The sequence below is a fragment of the Tympanuchus pallidicinctus genome, unplaced genomic scaffold (assembly GCF_026119805.1).
Source record: "Tympanuchus pallidicinctus isolate F22 unplaced genomic scaffold, pur_lepc_1.0 scaffold1, whole genome shotgun sequence".
Taxonomy (NCBI): Eukaryota; Metazoa; Chordata; class Aves; order Galliformes; family Phasianidae; genus Tympanuchus; species Tympanuchus pallidicinctus.
Genome location: NW_026294618.1, coordinates 3,933,837 through 3,955,865, shown reverse-complemented (window position 1 = coordinate 3,955,865; position 22,029 = coordinate 3,933,837). Strand labels below are relative to the sequence as shown.

Sequence of the window (22,029 nt, the reverse complement as noted above, 5' to 3'; positions counted from 1 at the left end):
GGAACGGACAGGAGACTTCAGGAAGCACCGAGGAGATGCAGGGAGTGGTGGGAATTGCTGAGCGGACGTGAGCCGAATACCGAGCAGAACGGGCAGATGGGGAAAAGCAGCGAGGCTGCAAAAACTGGAGGTCAGTTCCCAGTGCGTTTGCTCCGAGGATGGCAGGGAAGCAGCGAGGGAGCGTGGCTGGCGAGGCAGGGGGAGGCAGGGGCACCCGCGGCACTCATGGCTCTCCTGGGTATCTGGGAGCTGCAGGGAAAAAAAAAAGGAGAAAAGCCATCCAGCGACCTCGCTGAAATTAGAAACTTAACAATGAACACGCTCCACATACAAGGAGCCCGGCTTTGTCACCATGGAGACGACTACAAATCTGTGTCAGCTGCAATCCACTCTCCAGTTCCTAAAATTTTAAACGAAAAAGGAGGAAGGGAGGGCGGGGAGGAGGGAGAGGGAAGGGGGAATTCCTCCACGCTGTTTGGCTTTGATGTGCATCACGTTTAAAGGCACAGGGGATTAGCCCAGCCTGATGTCGGATCAAGCATGGCTGCGGAACAGCTGATGCGTGCCGGCCACGCTCCCCTCCAGCACTGCATCTCTCAGGACTCTTTGAGGCCATGTCAATGCAATCTCAGTGCTGGGGATGGACCCAGTGCCACAGTGCTCCCAGGAGGCTGGGAAGCCTTCAGCATCTCTGCTGGGCAGCCTGGTCTGGTGGTTGGCGATCCTGCACGTAGCAGGGGGTTGAAACTAGATGATCATTGTGGTCCTTTTCAACCCGGGCCATTCTACCATTCTGTGATCTCCTCCTGGAGGCTAATGGCATCTTGGAGGGGGACAGCAGGGACCAGGAAAGGAGTATCGCGAGGCTCAGCGCAGGAAACACTCAGCAAAGGGCTGTGGTCCCTACACAGCAAAATGGGCAGAGCTGGAGAGGAATTCCTGCTGCCAGGATGAAAGGGAAAGAAGGCGGTTGGTCTAAATGATCTTAATGGTCTTTCCAACCTTAATGGTTCTATGATTGATTCCAAGATGAAGCAGGAGGAAGAATGGGTCCAGGGATTTGTTTCTGCTTGGCTCAGAGGTCACAGCTGGGACGTGGGGCATGAACAGCACACCCAGGTTAGGCAGCCTGGTGGCTCCTCTCTTGGCAAAGCAGCAGATGTAGACATGCCCACCTACATCTTTGTGGAAGGCACGTGGATGCATAAGCAGGTTCATGAGTGAGTAGGACCAGCAGTTTATTGAACCTACGGCTATGCAGAAACATCAGGGAAAGTGAGTATGTCGAGTGTGAAATGCTTGCAGGGGAAACTGGTAGAGCCTTTCAGCTAGGCAAAAGCAAAGCCATGGGATATGAGATAACCAACAGTCTGCATGGAGAAATGCTTCCCTATCTTGGCAAAATACACCCAACCATGAGCAAATATCCCTTCAAAACACTTAATCCTCACCCCTGATAGTTACTGGGATTTAGGTCATCCTTTTTTCTCCTCTCACTGGGACTACTCTTGTTTTGGATCATTTCTTCTACTGTGCATCTCCCCCTACTCCTGCTGTTACATACGATTTTAAGGCAGCAGAGAAACCACATCACAAAAACACAGAATTACAGAATATCCTGAGATGGAAGGGACTTACAAGGATCACTGAGTGCAATGCTAAAGAAGTGAAGGAAATACAAGGGGAGACTGAGGACTTTGAAACTCTTCCTGCAATTAAGTAATATTGAAGGTGACACTGTCAATGCTAATTTGTACATTGCTGACTTCAACCCATCCTGGAGTGATTATGGACAACATATGGAGATACAAAGCTAGGAGGAGCTCTGGGCAAAGCTAGGGAGAGCTCAGCCCTACATCTCCAAGGAGTCCGTGAGGAGATGCTGTAAAGCTCCCCACCAAAGCCACTAGGGAAAGCAAGAAATGTCCATTCAGAGAGGCAAAATTACGGCCTGGTAATCTCTATTTGTCTTCGCAAAATCATCCTCTGGTGACCAGTGCAGAAACAGGTTGCAAACTGAAGCCCACTATGGCAATAAAAGGAAGCACAGCTCCCATTATTTCTTGTATGATGGAAGAATGTTCCTAGCCATAAGTTCAGCCTAACCCAATGGAAGCAAAATAATTATCCCATGCATTCATTCCCTGCTCTACCATGGTCTCACCAATATTGGAGGAAGACTTTGGATGGGTACGGTAGGCAAGAACAAGTTACCCAACAAAGGAAGACACTCAGAAGACTGGAGCTCATAGAATCAATCACTGAATCAATCATAGAATGGGACCTTAACGCCCATCCAGACCCAACTCCTGCTATGGGCTGGGTGCCCCCACCAGCTCAGGCTGCCCAGGGCCCATCCATGGCCTTGGGCACTTCAGAGATGGGGCACCCACAGCTCTGGCAGCAGTGCCAGGGCATCACCACTCTTTCCAGTGCCTCACACCCTGTGCTTCTGCCTTCCAGCAAGACACATCTGCAAAAGAGAAACACACCTCATAGCAACCGTGATAACTGAACAATCTGCAACTCCTAATTCAATAACCAGTGCTATGGAATAAGTCACTTCCAACAGAGTGAAATTACCTAGCTCACTGCAATGCACTGTCAAACAGGTTACCACTTGATTAAGGTCTAAAATGTGCACGGAGGATTTTTCGGAATGGTCTCATTTGCTGCAATGCAATTAATTAGAGATACATTCCCAGTCAGGTATATTCTTAATGCTGTCTCATCACTCTTCAAAAAAGAGAAAGAGAAAGAAAAAAGGACAAGTTAACTCATTTTAAATCAGGAAATTCCATGCATCAGCGTATCTGCACTTTCTAGAGCACAGAGGTTCTGCTTTTCCTCTCTAAGAAAAATGCTTCACAACAGAGTTTTGCTGAATCCTGGGTTTCCCCCAGCAGCGAAGTGCATCTGAAAGCAGCAATCAGGCTTGAAGGAAGAAAGCAAACACAAACACTGGGACAGACCTCTCAACAGTCACACGAACACCCAACCCTGACTTATCAGCAGGGCTCTACTCGTTCCGTGCACTGCAGTAACTTTGCAATTAATTCATTCACATTTGCAAAGCCATTGAAAGAGATAAAGCATTAAATATAGATGCTAACTAAAGAGGAATAAACAGCAACCAACACTTAGCTCTCCAGGTTTTCGGGCCCCGTCAGCAGGGACGTTCAGTCACTGCCCACAGCAGACTCCTTAACTAAAACCTGTAAGTGCAGTATTAATTTCTCAGCAGCATCTCCCAGACCTAATGAAGACTCAGTTATGATGAGGAGTCAGCCCAGAAGAGCCTTAAAATCTCCTGTCTGATGGCTGGTCATGGCCAATGCTGAACTTCTACAGGATAATCTGGGCACAGATCAATTCGCTGCCCATTTTCACGTTCCCAAACTGTGGCTGCCCCTGCCAGGACATGGTAGGGGCATGATATAACACAAGACAAATTAGGCAGCCACCACCAATCCTGCCTCTCCCAATCTGGATTCTTCTCTGCATGTACTTTGTTTTTCTACTTTTTGATGCTTCCTGCTGTCCATGAGTAAAGATGGTTGCAGCACCAGGAGCAAACTACAGGCAAAGACCTTGCTACAGCCTCTGATGCATGTCTGTGCAATTCAACGACCTTGGCATCCACAATAGAGAAAGTAACATGCACACGAGGCTGGGGGTCCATGTCCCATATGAAACACGGTGCTGTGCCAAGGATAACAGTGCTAGTATAGATGTAGCCAGTAAGGAGATAATATACTGTCTGCTGGATCCTGCAATGGATTCCAACACATCCTGGATGGTGTCCAAAGACCTCGGTGGAAGCCAGGCTCTGCTGAGCAGCAGGATCCTGCAGCACTCCTCTTCCTTGATGAAGGCTCTTTGCAGGCACCTGTTTCTATATCACAAAGCCCTTGCTCTCCTTTCTCATCCCACTGACATTTACGAAGAAGAAAACTACTCCTGCCATCACGGTGAAAGGCTCAAACACAGGATTTGGGGCTGTCCCAGTAGCTTTTAGCAGCCCACTGTGCTGCCAGGATGCTGCTGATGTCCTCCTTCAGACCAGGGTGGAGGAGCACCTCTGAGTTGTACACCTTTCTGCAGAAACTGTGCTGCCTTCCTCTGTGAAACAAAGAGGGAATTCCAGATCCCACACAAGGGACTGCATGTCTGCATATATAGTGAGAAGGCACCAGCAGAGAGTTTAAGATGCCTTACGTTAGGCAGAAAGCTGACCTCCTTCCTTTGAGAACTGTTGTCTAAAAGGTTGCTGACCCTCAGAGTGCTTCTTAGAACCATTAGGACTTCCTCAGAGTGCCTCTCATGAAAGGCAACAAGTTTCTGCCCCTTCCAGCCCTTGCTCACATCACCTTCTGTTATTTCATCGTGCATGATGATTAGGGGGGTCAGCATTCGAAAAACACCCTCTTTGCGTGTCACCCCGTGAGCAATATGGTTTGACAAGACAGGTTTATCATCTGCATATGCTCCCTTGCTTTGGGATTACGCTAATTATCCCTATTTTTAAGCTTGTGGGTAAAGCCCCCTAGCCCACAGCAGAGGCAAACAACTCCCAAAGAAAAGGTATTAACGTATCTTGGTATTCCAGCCTTTGTTAAGCTGCATCAGGGTTCCATCCAGAACCAGAAGCCTACTGATTTCCAAAGCCTGAAGCATTTCCAGGATTCAGTTCTGCCCCAATCCCACTGCCTTTTCTCCCCCTTCACCCTCTTCTTTCTCTTTCCTTGCTCTCTGCTATGAGATGCTCTCTGCTTCTGGAGATGTTCAAGATCTGCCTGGATGCCGACCTGTGCGACCTGCTGTAGGGAACCTGCTTTGGTAGGGGGTTGGACTCGATGATCTCTGGAGGTCCCTTCCAACCCCTACAATTCTGTGACTCTGTGATTGATTCTATCCATGGGAGTTGCCTCACCGTATCTCCTTGCATTTCGTTCTGCTTGTGCCACTATTATCCTCATAGCCAAAACTCTTCTTCAGGAGGTTTAAAATGTGTGATGCATCTCTTCACTTGAGGCTGCATCCCCATTGCTATCAGCAGCCACAAAATGCAACGTCTTCTTAAATTTTTCTCTCTGGTTAAGCTAATGAGATAATCCATTCCTCAATGACCTGTCCTCAGGATTTGCCCTAAAACTTCTAGTGTCAATCTCCTTATTTTTCAAGTCACTGCAATTCATCCGGACAGCAAGTAGAACCATAGAACAGAATCACCAAGGTTGGAGAAGACCTCCAAGATCATCCAGTCCAACCATCCCCCTGTCAGCAACATTTCCCACTAAACCACGTCCCTCAGTACAACATCTAAATGTTTCCTGAACATCTCCTGCAGTACACCAACAGAAAACACCGTGACAGCTAGAAAATTTCTGAACAATGCTCTGGAATGGCAGGTCCTTGCTAGGATACAGCGATACAGGAGGTAGGATTTGGGAGCATGGCAAGGTGAGTTATGCAATTAATTTCTTAAATTCATGTGCCAATGCCACAAGGAGCTTTCTCACGCCTTCACTTCTCCTTCCAAGGGCAAAAGAAACAAACAAAAGAGGCTTTTGAGCCACTCTACCATCTGGCTGTCCTTGCTTTTCTTCCCAAGCCTGTGTGATGCGAAGGCTCACCGAAGAAACACAGCAGTCTGAACAAAATTAGCACTTCAAGAGCTTTTGGAAATCTACTTTCAAATGCCATGTAGGTCAGGGGACAACCACAGGCCATTGGAGCCTGGGGACATTGCCATTTGCAGTTTGAGACAAACGTGAAGGAGGACAGGAGAGCAGGAGAGATGGTGGCTTGAAATGCCCTCGAGATGGGCTGAGCAGCTCTCTGGAAGCTGCCCTCCCTCTGATAAACATGTGCACAGGCGTGCTCACCAGCAGAGGCAACACCTTCCAAAACTGCACTTGATGGAATTCAAGATTGCAGGTTTTTTAAGTATTGCAGGATTACAAGTTCCCTTAGGCTGCAAGGAACCTTCCAGAGAAGCTGTGGGTGTCCCATCTCTGGAGGTATTCAAGGCCATAGATGGGCCCAGGGCAGCCTGATCTTGTGGGGGGCACCCAGCCCACAGCAGGGGGCTGGAATTAGATGATCTTTGAGGTCCTTTCCAACCCAAGACATTCTGTGATTCTACAGTTCTGTGAAGCTGTTGCCCGATCTCTGTCCCACGCTTGGTGACTACACAGCCTCTGTGAATGGAAATGGAGAATGGCTGCAGGGAACCAGAGGCCCAAAACACAGCCAGGATCAGCAAATGGGAGGTTTTCACAAACACTTGTGAGAACACAAGGAAGTAACAGTGAGGAGTACAAGCTCCAGAGAGTGCATCTATTCCAAATACAGTACCAAAGAAAAGGATAATGCATCCTACAATGGGAAGTGGCTTATTTTAAGTGAGGATGAAGGTTTAAGACCAACGCAATGAGTACTGAGCAAGGATGGAATATGGAAGCAAAAGACTTCAATGAGTAGGGGTAGGGAAAAGTACATGGAGGTAGCTCTGCTGATGTTGGGGATGCCATCAACGTACAGGCCAACAGCCAAAACACATTGTACAAGGTGCTCTCTGTGCTTTATCCATCACCTACTTGATGTGAATTTCAGCTCGGGTCCTCAAAGCTATTCAGACATCCACGTTTGAAGACAGCTGGCTGCCTAAATGGTGACATTCATGCTCAGGTGCCCAGATCACAGCAGTGTGCTCCCACATCTTCCAAGAGGACCTTCTTCTAGGAGATGCTGGAACCAGTCAGCCTTACCAAGAAGCTCATGAGGTAAAGCTTTACACCACTATATGTCCCATAAGGAAGGCTTGTCCTTGCTTTTCCTGCTCTTAAGTAGGATGCATCTAGCTAGACACGAATACTTCCAGCACTGAAAAGGTCTGTGGACACCTGCCCCAAACCCAGGCCAGAAAGAGGCAGCACTGAAGGGGGATGAAGCTGCTTGGGAAGCATATGACATCCCATCTTATGTGACCCTGCATCTACAAACTGGAAATGGGACTTAGTAATCCAGTCCACCACACTATGCCAGAGCACAAATATCTACAGCAACAGACCTTGCTCCCAAAACCACAGCAATTCACTGGGCATATCAACTTAAAATCATGGAATATCTCAAGTTGGAAGGGACTCATAAGGATCACTGAGGCCTATTCCAGTTAGATCTCAGGCTCCAGTGAAGTATTTATCCAAATTGCAGTATTTATCCTCCAGCGTAGGAAAGCACAGTGCCTGGCCTGGCTTTCTGCACGCAGATGTCAATAATCATACACCGTACCCAGGCTTCATAACACTGTTAAAGAGAGAATTAATATTAAAAAAAAATCGTTTAAAAAGATGCAAACCAGCCCATTTTTAGTGGAAACAATTCCTGGTGCAGAATGAAAGCGGAGGCCGTGCTGTCACTCAGCGTTCTATGTGCTCACAGTGCTTTCTGAATGCAGAATTGGTAGAAAAACAAACTCCCACTCAGGGCTTGCTTGCTTCCCATCTCACCCTCACTGTGAGTGTGCTCCATGCATGGATAAATGTTGTGTGTAGCTCTTATGGGGTAACCCTTATTTTGTATCAAATCCCATGAAGGAGCGTGCCGGACCTTGGCAGTGGGAGCAGCTGCCAGATCATTTGTTTTATGGGGGTTTTGCCTCAAGGAAGGAGGGAAATGGGTGAAATCCCTTCTGGTCAGAGCTGCTTCGAGGGTGAAATCATTGCAAGAGAGGGGATGTGAGAGGTGCTGGCACTGAGTACCACCTCACAGCACAAACACCCGCATCAGATTCATCCTCTCTGCACACTGCCCCAAAAGAAAAGACAGAGGAGCTGCTTAAATTCTATATGGGAGATGCTTTGTGGACAAGGCTTCCCCACTGCAAGTGGATGCAATGCCCACGAAGGGGCTGATGCTCATCTAATCCCAGATGCCCACTTCTGAGTCTCCTCTGCAGGCTGATAGAGACACCTGAATGCAGCCAGGGAGTCCCTTCCCTGGAGCAGAATCCTATGTGTAGGTGTTGGTGCAAAGGAACATAGCCCCAGCGTGGCTGGAGGAGATCTTCAATCCCCCTTCTATCTTTATTTGACCCCTAAATTTACTTACAGCCCCCTCTGTCCAATCTACAGCGTGATGAAGCACTGGCACAGGTTGCCCAAGGAGGCTGTGGATGCCCCATCCCTGCAGGCATTCAAGGCCAGGCTGGATGTGGCTCTGGGCAGCCTGGGCTGCTGGTTGGTGACCTGCACACAGCAGGGGGTTGGAACTGGATGAGCACTGTGGGCCTTTGCAACCCAGGCCATTCTGTGATTCTATACAGGTTTCCCCAGTTGATCCATCCATCTGCCCACCCTCTGCCACAGAAGCACCTCACTTGGGATTGCGGCAGGGCACACACGATGCCCTGCTCACAAAGGTGCTGCTGATGGTGTTTTCTTGATGAAAACTGACATTTTGACCTAAGAAGAAAATGGGAACAAACAATCGAGCACAGCTGTTGTTCGTGCAACCAAAGCAAACAGGCTCAGCAAAGGTGGGAACGAAAACACACTATGGAGTGTGTGTTCTCTTGGGCAATGCTGACGAAAATCTCTCAGCCAATATGCACCAGGCTGCTGAAGTCTGAAGTCACCTCATTCCCATTCCACTGCAAGCTCTCATAGGGGCGCAGTCTTGTAAATTCAGCTGGAGACTGCCAGGACTTGACATAACCCAACATCCAATGAAGGAATCTGAGTTTCCCCAAGCAAGCCATGCTTAAAGGGAAGCCAAGCAGCTCCCAAACTGCCTTACACCCTTTGTGGCTCTTGGGCACACCCAACACTATGAACGTGGCACGTTTGGGATCCCTGGACACCAAGACCCCAGCCACCACCACAACTAAGGAAGCAACATGAAGCAAGTAGATACTTCACTGTCAAACAGGGTCACAGCACTGCTGACTTCACAGCACCTCCCCAGCTCTGGAGGCATCTCAGTTCTGAAATCTCTCCAGGTTTCTCAGTTCTGAAGGCACCCCAGGTGGGAAGGTTCCCCAAGTCTGAAGTCTACCTTGAAGCCCAGAGGGACTCTACAGAGAAGGGCTTGCTTGTTTTTGAGGGGAAAGAAATCTTCCTGCCCACACACCAAGAAAAAGTGCTGCAGAAACACTTTGAAGCTGTTAAACTTCCCTCCTGGGAATTTCTCCCCAGGTTTGAGTTTTTCCTCTTAAAAAGAAAACGCGTATTTTTGTGGCCGTGGTATCACACGGTGGGACTGCTCACACATCAAAAGGATTCACAACTCACTTTGAAAGAGGTTCACAGAATAACCATAATGCTTCCTTGCTGTTCCAGCCACGAAACCTACTTGTCTCTGGAAAGCAATTGCTCCACACCACTAAGGATTAGGCAGGAGTAGACTCGTCTGGCTGCAAAAGGCACACCGCCATCCTTCTGAAGTGTAAGTTTGTGTTGTAAACTTACCTCGAGCTCTTGGTGCTGTTAACTCAAGTGCTTATTCATACAAAGAATCTCTTTAGTCCAATGCAAAGGTGTTTTCAACCTGCTTTTGCTGGCAGGGCTGATGTATGCAGAGGATGTTGGGGAAAGCAGCCCATCAGTGCCACTTTGGGGTTTCAACAAGGGAAAATTCACCTCCATAAAACCATGAGGAAGTATTACTTTTCAGAAAGGGTGGTCAGGCACTGGAATGGATGCCCAGGGAGGTGGTGGAGTCACCGAGCCTGGGGGTGTTCAAGGAAAGGCTGGATGTTGTGTTGAGGGACATGGTTTAGTGGGAGCTATTGGGAATAGGTGAACGGTTGGACTGGGTGAGCTTTAAGGTCTTTTCCAACCTTGGTGATTCTATGATTCTATGATTCTATGATTCTATGATTCTATGATTTTGCAATGCCTCCCAAAAGCATCTGCACTCTGCCTCAGCTGCCAGCAGTGTTCAAGCCCACAGGATCTGCCTCCAGGTTCCACAACACACAAACCCTCAGGTTACCCTGGTTAACCCAAGAGGACTGGGATCGTGGGCTCATCCTGACCTGTCACAGCCAGCAATAGGGACAGGCACAGATCCAGCAGCAGGGACCTGCACACCGTCCTGATGAGTGCTCTAAGGCAGCTGTGCAGTGACCATCACCTCCCGAGCTCAGTCAGATGGAGACAGCACCACAGGAGTGTTTGGTCAGTAAAGGAAGGAGCTGCTTTATTGCAGTTTGGATTTTCATTCCCCTTGAGCCCAGCTCAAGAGAATAGAAGGAAAATAAATGTCTTACAGCAGAATCAATGGGGGAGCAGCCTCAACCTCAGCATCCTTGTCCTGCTCTTTGTTTCCCCATTTTACACAGAGTGAATCCCAAAACCCACGTGAGCTGCTATAAAGGCAGTGTTTCTCTAACAGTGCCCGCCCCATAGACTGCTGGAGAAATCAGGCTAGGCAGTCCGAAATGACACTGGAGATTGTGAACAACTGCACCTTAAAAGCATGCAGCTCACCCTGAGAGCCATTCAGTTCAGAGCAGAGATCAGCAGATTCTCTAAATACTGCAGAAGAGGCCGGTATTTCAGTTGCGGATGGAGAAAAATTATGTCAAGAGCATGGTTCAAATCTCTGCTGTTTAAACAACCTCCTCCAAGCAGCTTTGGTAAATACAGTGCCATGAAAGAGCCCTTCTACGACAGCAATCTGCCATCCGGATTCCCCCACGTGTGCTCCTTAACCACCCTGCTTCTCCTGGAGAGGAGGTGCTCACAAGGAACAAAGCCTCTGCAGCCTGGAAACAATGCTGGAAAGCACAGATAGGATTCCCTGCTGGCTTAGCAACATCATAAATCACGGGTTGGGCCTGACACAAAACACACAAGAACCTTTAAGTGATGCTTAGCCCCTTCGCTCCGACCGCTCCATTCCTCTTCCCAGTCCTGTCCTATTGGATGTCAGCAGAAGGAGGCACATCCTTGACCAGAAGCTCTGCAAGCAGACCTGGATGCATGCCCTGATCCCCACAAAGCCCAACCTTGGTCATGTTTGCTCCAGCATATTGTTCCTGTTTTAACTGGCCATACTTGCATGCCTGGAGTACCATGATGTGATTACACTTGCTCCCCTGGTGCCAGCCTGGTTTAACAGGTACAGTGCTGATTTACAAGCCACCCTCAGCACCACACAGCCTTTTTCATTAAGTCTCACCCATATGAAGATATTTCCTGCTGCTACAAAACTTCCCATGCTCTGTCTCAGCCCTGAAGTGATGCTGGAGGAGGGAGAAGAGGGAAATCTTCAGTCTTTAAGCCTTAAACACAAGAAGGTTGAAACATCCCTGCAGGCATTCAAGGCCAGACTGGATGTGGCTCTGGGCAGCCTGGGCTGCTGGTTGTGACCCTGCACATAGCAGGGGGTTGGAACTGGATGATTATTGTGGTCCTTTTCGACCCAGCCCATTCTGATTCTATGATTCTATGATTCTAATTCAACTTCCAGTGCATGAGAATAATCCCAAGTTTCCAAACCCATACTCAGGGATGGAGATAACAGCATCCCAACTTTCCAAAGCACTGCAGCCTCTCTGGCATCCATAGCTGAAGAAAACAACATGGATGGTGTCTATTTTAGAACCTGTAATTTAGTTTTAATACTTTCCAAGACTGTTTGTTGTTTTTTTTTCCTTTTCATTTGCAACTCCACCTTTGGGATTAGTGATTTTATTTTATGGAGGGATATTAATAGTAGGCAGCCAGCCTTGTTTATTGTTGCTTTTTTTTTCTTCCAAACCAGCATTCAGAAGGAATAGATTAAATCATTAAATACACACAAGCACAGGAAACACTGGAAACTCTTAGCCATTATCCTATGAAGGGAATGCCAATGCAAACACTGTAATAAAATATTCTTCACTGAAATCAACACTAATTTTCTGAGGCAATCAAATTCATCCCCTTGATCCCTCCTCCTAGGGAAACCAGCCAGCACAGCTAAATTCAGATCTATGTGGTTCCATGCTTAAATTTGGTTTGGGCATGCTGCAAATCAATGGTTTCAGAGAGAAGAGAGTACCCAGAGAGCTTAGCCATGAGGATGATGATGCTCTGAGCTGACATTCCACCAGCAGCTCAGAACCAGCACCCAGCCTTTCACAATGCCTGCCCTTGTGCAATGACCAGCATTTATTCTCTCATCATAGAATGGTTTGAGTTGGGAGGGAGCCTTGAAGGCCATCTGTCCCACTGCCTGCACTGGACAGGGACACCCACAGCTCCATCAGTGCTCAGATCCCCATCCAGCCTGACCTTGGCTGTCTGCAAGAACGGGGCATCACTGCCCATCTGTGCAGCCTGTGCTGAAGTGCCTCTGACATCACACAATCATACACAGTTGAGGTTGAGCACAGACCTCACATCCTTGGCACAGGAGGACTAATAGTTAAACTGCTCACAGGGAGTGCTGGTGCACCCTGCTCTGTATATGATGAGAGACTCTGTCATAGAAAACGAGGAAAGAAATCGAGCACGTTCATGAAATCATGGAATGGCCTGGGTTGAAAAGGGCCACATCTAGTTTCAAGCCCCTGCTATGTGCAGGGTTGCCAAGCACCAGACCAGGCTGCCCACATCCAGCCTGGATGTTCAGCATGTTATGGATGAATCCTGGGCCTCGAATCAGGATAACTACGGCCAGGAGGAATAAAAGTAACACAGATAGCCCAGCCACTTACCGGGCTGTGCTCACAGTGTCCTGCTAAACAGCATCTGCCACTGTCCTCCAGAAACCTCATTTCCAAGGGGGAAGAGAGAATTCATTGACAGCCCCACAACTTCCCAGCACTGATTTCCTTGAGAACATCTTAGCTTGTTTTCTAGAACGTGTCCCCATGGTGGCAGGAGCCGTGTGGCGAGATGGGGACAGAAGAGGAGACTTTCAACCCCACTTCTTTTGTACGGGTGATGCAAATTCTCTAAATCATAGAATCCTAGAAAGTATGCTGGTTCTCATGATTAACAGAATCAATCAGGTCAGAAAAGACCTCTAAGATCACTCAGTCCAACCCCAGCCACCCCACCATGTGCCTCAGTGCCACATCCCCACGGTTCTGGAACACCTCCGGGTGACCCCATCACCTCCCCGGGCAGCTGTGCCACTGCAGCACTGTTCTTTCACCAAATCAATATTACTTAACGTCCAGCCTGAACCTCCCCTCTGCAAGGAACAACTCAGGAGAGGATGGCTCATAAAATGCCATCGCTGTGGATTTGGGTTCTTCCCCACAACTATTGCCCATGAAGAAAACGGCAGGAGCATGGGGTGCCCAAGCAGCTCTGCTGGAAAAGCAGAAATATCCTCTGCTGCCCAGGTTGCAGCAATACACCCTTAACACTGCTAAAAATTGCTCAGATTGCACATAGTTTTCAAGTGCACACTGGAAGATGAAAAAAGCCATCTCCATGCACAGCATTATGATCAGCCACTGTGTTCATCTTTTGCCATCTTCTGCTTGCTCTTCCTTCTAGAAATGCTGCAGGTCTTGTTTTTTTCACATTTCTGTTTGTTTGGTTTTATCTTTCATTGCCATCTGCACTGAGAAGAATGAAATAATACTGCAGGGTGTGAATCGAGACTGAAGGCACAGGGCAGGATCAGGCCCAATTCTGGGATCTCTCCAGCTCACCACTGCGCTATGGATACTTGCAGAAACTTGGAATTTAAACTTTCAAGCTATAAAATGCACTTTGGGGTGTTAGGCTTGCATTCCTGTCTTACCCAACACTTTCTAGTCCTAGAAACAGCTCCTGAAATGTGCTTGGGATGGAGCTGGGTGCTGATCTAGCATGGCTCTAAACAAGTTTTGGCCAGTCAAGTAAAACATGCTGTCTTCTTTTAAATGCACTGCCTGCATACTTGAGATAGACCACGTGCTTCAATGCTCTGCTGCTCTGCTACTGCCCCGTGTGTGCAAGGAACAATGCTTGCAGAAAGGCACTTCAAAGATCACAGACAAGTTGTTTTTCAGCCTGGAAATACACATTTATTAGAAAAGAACAATTATGGTTTTACAAACTCATACCACGCTGCATGGAAAACTCCCAGACTGACCATTTAAGCCTTGCACCTTGCTGGAAAGCAGCAGCATTTGCTCCTTTTTGCCTTGACTAGCAATACTGCTGCACACTTGGCTCATCTCACCTTGTTTCATGCCACTTGTGTCGATGCACTACGATCCACACTGACTGCCCCAGCCCCTCTTGTACACAAATATGCTCAACAGCCCTAAACACAAGTTATGTGTAAGAATGGGGTTCAGATCACCCAGCTATGTGTGCAGTAAGCACATAAAGCAGCACAAGCACAGTAACGATCCATATGTCTTCAAAAGCCATACCCTACAAAGCAGAGACATTAAGTATACGGCACAGGATGAAATGGGATGCAGTAATGGAAATGCAAATTGAATCTCAAGTACCTCTAAAGCAGAGGCTCCACCACGCAACTGCTCTGCAGAAGCCGTAAGGAGCACAGTCCCCTGGGATGTGTAAAACTGGATTAGACATAAACTTCAAAACCGGTGTGCTGCAGGATAATCCTATGCTGGCAGAAAGGGATCAGGGCTAATTTCTCTCTCTAACTTGCTTAATCTTCTGCGGAGATTTCTGAACTCCAGATATCCTGCTGGAAGCTCACACACTCTCTTTTTCAAGGTTCAGCACGGCTAGCTGAAAACACAGCAAGTTCAGCATCCCAGAGAGCAAAGTGATTTTTAATGGGCCTTTATGAGGGCAATCTGTGTCTGGGGACAGCAGGTCAAAGCAAAAACATCATGATGCAGGTACGCCTACTTGGTCACTGTCAGGATGTCATCATCCAAATCACAGTGCACCTCAATCCACGAGTCCCAGGATGGTTTCATGCAGACATGACGTGCACATGTGTAATTTAAAACCATCCAATAACAGAATGGTTTGGGTTGGAAGGGATCTCAAAGATCTTCTGGTCCCAACCCTTGCTGTGGGCTGGCTGACCTCCCCAGCTCTGATAACAAGAGACAGATTTCCCTCTGTTTTACTCACACCAGAGCACAAACCTTGCTAAACCTCACACCAGTGTGAGCATAAGCTGGCACAGCTCTGCACATGAAGCCTATCTCCTGCATTCCTGTTTCTGCCCGTGCAGAAAGAAGAGGCATTTGGACCACGTGGGCATCACCGTTCTGGTATCAGTGATGGCTGAACAGCTTGGCATCTCCTCGGGGACCTCCTCTGCCCTGGGATGGTTCCATTTGCTCCATGCACACGCAGTGCTGTACCTGTTTGTGTATATAAGTCCACTTCCCCTGGGGCTGCCACGCTGGCTTACAATTAAGTTGACATAACACAAGCAAAGAAACAAAAAAAACCCAACAGACTCCTTCCCGACAGGAAACAAAAAGCATTGATCCAGGCACTGGAACATCTCACAACCCATAAAAACCTTTCAGACCTAAAAAAAAAACACAAAAAAGAAAGAAAGGAAAAAATAAATAACAACGCTCAAGTGTGAACTAATCCACCATCAAAAGATTCAATCTTACACAGTGAAATTAGAATTAAAATAATGTTTTAAACCCACACCAGGAATTTTCCCCACTGGGTGTATTCCCATGTTCCCAGCTATTAAGAGGGAAGAGTTTTATTTATTATATTATATATAATAATATATTATATTTATATTTTATTTATGTTCTGATGAAGTAAACCAGGGGAATTCTCAGCATCCTAACAGTGGTTGCTAAAGGTTTGAATTCATGTGCAGATGCACTGTTTTTGAATGGACCAGGACCAAGAAGAGATGAGTTTGTGTGGAAACAAGTTGCCCATGATGTCTGCTTAGTGGCACTTTGGGTATACACACCCACATGAGCAGGATCCCAAGATACAAGGCATGCATCAAAGGGGAATGGTTTTAAACTGAGACAGGGGAGGTTCAGGTTGGATATGAGGAGGAAGTTTTTCAGCCAGAGGGTGGTGAGGCACTGGAACAGGTTGCCCAAGGAGGCTGTGGATGCCCCATTCCTGCAGGCATTCAAGGCCAGGCTGGATGTGGCTCTGGGCAGCCTGGGCTGCTGGTTGGTGACCTGCACACAGCAGGGGGTTGGAACTGGATGAGCACTGTGGGCCTTTGCAACCCAGGCCATTCTGTGATTCTGTCATTCTATAATGTGTGCCTATGGATATGTATGGCTATATGGGGTCCTTCCACAGTTTAAATGCACTGTGCTGTGCAGGTAAAATGCTATTGCTAACTACTAAAAGGAGAAGTATTCAGAAGAAATTGTCTACTTTCAAGTGTAAATCAACTCTTACCCACTCATCTACAAACATCCTGTTGGACAAAAGGAACAAAAACTTGTGCACACAGGCTAGATCGCATCAAATAACGGTTAGATATAAGCGGATGCATATCACAGGCATCTGCTCTGTTAATTATTAATTTAAATGGACACATCTAAAGATATATATACTCATTATATGGGTAAGCATTTGTTGTTAGAAGAGGGCAACTGCCGTTAGTGAGACTGGAAGGAAGAGCTACGGAGAGCAGAGCAAGGCATTTCATGCAAGAGAAAGGCTAAGAATGAGAACACCTGCTATCAGAATCTGACACACACGGACAAGGCCAATACAATCCTCACATGCATGTCTTCATATGCATTCAGTGCAGCTCCTAGAAGTCAATTCCTTTGTACAGGATCTTATTAAAACCCGAGTTAGTTCTGGGAGGAGCGCGGGGTTTCGCTCCAGCTCAAACCAGACATTTTTTCCAGGGGAATTCCTGCATGCTCCACGTTTGGAATACAGCAGATTAAAGCCAACAGAGAAGGAAAGAGGAGATCTGTCAAGAAGCAGGGGTGGTATCTGAAGACAAAGAAACAAAAGAGCAGCAGCACAGCAGCAGCCTTTCTTTTTCTCATTACCATTTTGTTGAAGTCTTTCAGGGCGATGATCTACAGCACCTTCTGTGATGAAATCAGCTGATGTCAAATAAAGCCCAACTCAGCCTTACTGCTGCTTAAGCTAAAAACAAAGATACACACGGATGGTTATGAAACGGCAATGAGGAATGGAAGATAATGCTTTGTTTCACCATTCTGGATTAATGAGAACTGTGAAATAAACAAAGACGCTGTATTCTAAAGAACAGATGTGATATACGTACATTATAATAAATATAGAGGGATGACCACAGAATCACAGAACGGTTGGGTTGGAAGGGACCTCAAGGATCACGAAGCTCCAACCCCCCACCACACGCAGGGCCACCAACCTCCACATTTCATAGCAGCCCAGGCTGCCCAGGGCCCCATCCAACCTGGCCTTGAACACCTCCAGGGATGGACGGGGCATCACAGCCTCTCTGGGCAGCTGTTCCAGCACCTCACTGCTCTCATGGTAAAGAGCTTCCCCCTGACATCCAACCTCAATCTTCCCTCCTTAAAGCCTTTCTCCTCGTCTTGCTATTATTTACCCTTTCAAACAGCTGAATAATAAATGGGTCATCAAAAAGAAGCAACAAAAATAATGGGTAAAAATGTCTATTATGCTTCTCATCGATGACAGCAATGATTGGAAATCCGCTTAGGATGGGGATGGAGAACAGGTCTGACCAGCACACTCACAATTTGTGATAAAGGCATTTCACCAGTTACACAGCTGCAATTAAGATCATCTCAGTGGCAAACAACAGCATTGGGAGAATTATTAGTGGCTTATTTGTCATACTGAATTACCTGCCGCATGTGTGTGCAGAACTACGGGCTTAACCATTCAAACGAATTGCCTCCAAGAAAAGTCATCTTTGTTTTCATTGTCCTCAATTTCACACCCAGGCCAGCAACACAGAACGTATGCATGTCAGCACCAAGCCTGCAGTTTGAGGAATCCACACTGACACGACAAGAACTAATCCTATTATTTCCTTAACAGCATCTGAATAGGCATTTTCCAAGTACTGCTTCTTATTGTAAATTTAACCCGTGTGTTAATTCTCTTACTGAGATCTCAAGCTGCTTTCTCCAGAATCGGGGATTTAGGGGAATAAAATCTCTTCTATTCAGTTTTGTACTTAAGAGAGACGAACCTTTCAAAATTAAGTGGGGGTTTGCTGACTGCATGCCTTAAAAACATTTCTTCTCTTTCCAGGGCATTTGGAAATGCCTCTAAAGGCAATTTTAGCACACAGAAAACAACTTTTTAGCATATTTCAAGTACACACCTCCGTAAGATAGACAGCAGTTTGGATAGCTGTCTTTAAACAAGAATCAGGAGAGCAGAAATACGTGATGGGAAAGACTTTCAGCATGACTTTCACGACAACTTGAGTGAACAAACAAGCGGAGCTCCATTAGACTGAGTTACTTCCCACAGATTCAATACCTCTCCAATAAACCCCAACATCCAACAGTGCTCAGGTGGGGGAAGACTTGGGGGAAACAGGTTCCTCGCCCTGACCTCCTGCAGATGGAGAAACTTTCATCACCTCGTGCTCAGGGCAGGTTTCCTTTCTGTAATGAAACACTGAAGTAAGCAGCTGGTGTAGTGATTGGCGACCCTTGGCAACCCTGCCTATGGCAAGGGGGTTGAAACTAGATGATCTTTGAGGTCCTTTTCACCCCAGGCCATTCTAGGACTCTATGAAAGCTAACACTCGACACACACACGCTTCCCATGCCCTCCTGCAAAGCCTCACTGCTTGCTTTGCTGTGTGTACACAGGAACTTCTAGGTGGCGTATCAAATATTGATTAAAAATAAATCCAAATAATTAGGCTTAAATTTTAATATCCACGTACATTTCTCTGTAATGCATCACGAAGGGAATTTCACAAGGTTCCATGCGAGGCTCCGGGTTTAATTTTAATTATGCATTTCTTACATAATTCACCAAATTCAGTAATGGGCGATGAGTCTCCCAGCCATTCAAGTGAGTAACGAGATTTATCAGCCCAGTTTGTCACACGACAAATAGGATTCAGAGCTGCTATAAAGGCGCGTGATGAGAGATACATGGAGGGAGGGAAGAACCAGCAGCACTTTTATTTCCATGTAATAACGCTAATAATATGCAAATGAGTCCCCATCTTAATGAATCCTTCAGATGACTGCCACTTTCCAAACGCTGAAAGAATGAACGCAGCAGCTCAGCTGCTGGGTTTTCAGTGCTCTTCTGAAGCCACGAGGTTACGAGTGCCTGTACCCATCCACTTCCATCTGCCCAAGACGACACTCTTGCATCATGAAAGTTATCCCCACCTCCTGCTTTTAAGAAATAGTGATCACATCAAAGGCAGCTTCAAACTGTGCATGACTGTTGAATGCGCGGAGCCCCGCAGGGCGTAAATGTGGAGCACGACTCTCAGGGTGCCTCAGAGACGATGCCAAATGCTCAACCCACCTTTGGACTGAGACTTGCTCTCCTACAACTCCTCAAACTTGATTTTAAGTTTCTTCAAAATCTCTACAAGGATTGGAAAAGCAACCTTTGCTGTCCTTCAACCAGTTGCCCTCAGGCTTCTGACATCAGCTCCCCTGCAGCAGCTCCCCCAGCAGAACAGATTCATGCTCACAAGCAGGAGACGTCAGCTATTACAATGGCCTCGAAGGGTGCTCTCCTCACCAGTTATTTTATCTTCAAACACATTACAGGAACTCAAACATTTCAGATTTCTGCATCTCTTGCAACTTGCAAAGCAACTCCACCTTGATTGTAGCATCCTTTCCCACATGAAAGGGAGCTCATAAGCAGGAGGGAGACCAACTTCTTACACAGTCTGATAGCAAAAGGAGAAGGGGTTTAGTTTTAAACTGAAAGAGGGGAGATTTAGTTGAGATGTCAGGAAGAAATCCTTTGCTCAGAGGGCGGTGATGCCCTGGCACTGCTGCCCAGAGCTGTGGGTGCCCCATCCCTGGAGGTGCCCAAGGCCATGGATGGGCCCTGGGCAGCCTGAGCTGGAGGCACCCAGCCCACGGCAGGGGTTGGGACTTGTTGGGCTTTTAAGTTCTCCTCCCAACCAACTATTCTGTGATTCTACAATTCTCAATTGAAAACCATCTTTTTCATTCCTGCTCTGACACCCATTTTACTCAATCTTCTCACACCTACACGTATCCACTCTGAGTTCCAGTTTGTCTTCCATTTCCACAGACCTTTAGGACAAGTGTCAACCAACAGGGTGTCTCGCCCCTCTGCTCTCCAACCAACTCTCCAACCTGACTTCTAAGGCTGTGATGCAGTATTCCTTTTTGAAAAAATCATTTACATATATATTTACCTATACAGCCATTTGTAATTTATCCACAAATCAATCTCATTCAATATCTATTCGCATTAAGTTCAACCCAAAATCGCAGCTCTAGTTTTAATGGCATTACGTCAGCTATCCTTTTTCCCCTAATAACTCCATTTGGCACAGTTTTGCTTGGAGCAGCTGTTCAGCAAAAGAACAAGCCAGTGTGTGTCAGCTTAGGTCATAACACATGTAGTTTTAAACTTTTAGGTTGCTTATCTGACCATATGGTACGTATGCCCATACCAAGGATATCCCGATTTGGAAAGGACCCATAAAGATCATTATGCTCCACACAGGACCTCCCCAAAACCATACTGTCTTAAAGACAAGTTATGTTCTAGAGGTTTTATAAAGATATCAAGAGAAAAGAGACCCTGAGTTCCCATAGAAAACAGAATCACAGAGTCACAGAATCACAGAATTGTAGGGGTTGGAAGGGATCTCCAGGGATCATCATGTCCAACCCCCTGCCAAAGCAGGTTCCCTACAGCAGGTCACACAGGTCGGCATCCAGGCAGGTCTTGAACATCTGCAGAGAAGGAGACTCCACCACCTCCCTGGGCAGCCTGTTCCAGTGCTCCGTCACCTCACTGTACAGAGGAACTTCCTATGCTGCAGCTTGTCTCCGTTTCCCCTTGTCCTGTCTCTACACACTGCTGACAAGAGTCCGGCCTCGCCATTCTGCCCCCCACACCTTAGATATTTATAGACCTGGATCAGGTCCCCTCTCAGTCTTCTCTTCTCAAGGCTGAACAGACCCAGTTCACTCAGCCTTTCTCCATAGCAGAGATGCTCCAGGCCCTTCACCATCTTTGTTACTCTCTGCTGGACTCTTTCCAAGAGATCCCTGTCTGTTTTGTACTGGGGAGCCCAGAACTGGACGCAGTGCTCCAGATGAGGCCTTACCAGAGCAGAGCAGAGGGGGAGGATCACTTCCCTCGACCTGCTGGCCACGCTCTTCTTAATGCACCCCAGGATGCCATTGGCCCTCTTGGCCACAAGGGCACACTGCTGGCTCATGGCCGACCTGTCGTCCACCAGGACACCCAGGTCCCTCTCGGCAGAGCTCCCCTCCAGCAGCTCATCCCCCAGCCTGCACTGGTGCATGCAATTATTCCTCCCCAGATGCAAGACTCTACACTTGCTTCTGTTAAACCTGTAAAACCAGTTTGAGCACACAAAAGATGACTGGTGAGGCACTGGCACAGGTTGCCCAAGGAGGCTGTGGATGCCCCATCCCTGCAGGCATTCAAGGCCAGGCTGGATGTGGCTCTGGGCAGCCTGGGCTGCTGGTTGGTGACCCTGCACACAGCAGAGGGTTGGGATGGATGAGCATTGTGGGCCTTTTCAATCCAGGCCATTTATGATTCTATGATTCTAATGCCAAAGAAGGTTCTGAGCCCCGCTTTGCTCACATCCTCAGGGAAAACCACAGCATGAACCTTTCCCTTCTCAGTCATCAAAGAACCTGCACAGAAGAAAACCGTATAAATGACAGAAAAACCTTGCACCAGCCTGCAGTACCCTCCTGGGGGCCAGAGCAGCCAGCCATAAGACAGCAGCCCCCGGGACGCCAGGCTTCGTTAGGCCTGGCACTCACAGCATGGCCTGTGAGACGTGTCAGCTGGAAGACAACAAAGCAGGCCCTTGCCAATGTTTCCCTTCCCAAAGCAACATACTGTATGACTTCACTGGGAAACTGCTGCCTCTTCACTA

The 22,029-nt window shown here is 47.4% G+C and overlaps 1 protein-coding gene across 6 annotated transcripts in view; it reads right to left on the bottom strand.

The window, feature by feature from the left end:
* Positions 1-22,029, bottom strand: part of XKR6 (XK related 6) — a 433,654-nt gene that overhangs the window by 87,972 nt on the left and 323,653 nt on the right. For 2 of the 6 annotated variants that reach the window (XR_008208852.1, XR_008208848.1), the window contains 2 exons: positions 16,943-17,243; positions 13,544-15,468 (listed from right to left, as the gene is read on the bottom strand). The exons of 1 other annotated variant lie outside the window; for it this stretch is intronic. The gene's annotated coding sequence lies outside the window, so the exon portion shown is untranslated. Of the gene's footprint in view, positions 1-13,543; positions 15,469-16,942; positions 17,403-19,418; positions 21,617-22,029 lie in introns of those variants that run through there. 3 more of the 6 variants (XR_008208857.1, XR_008208846.1, XR_008208847.1) reach the window with 3 other exon arrangements.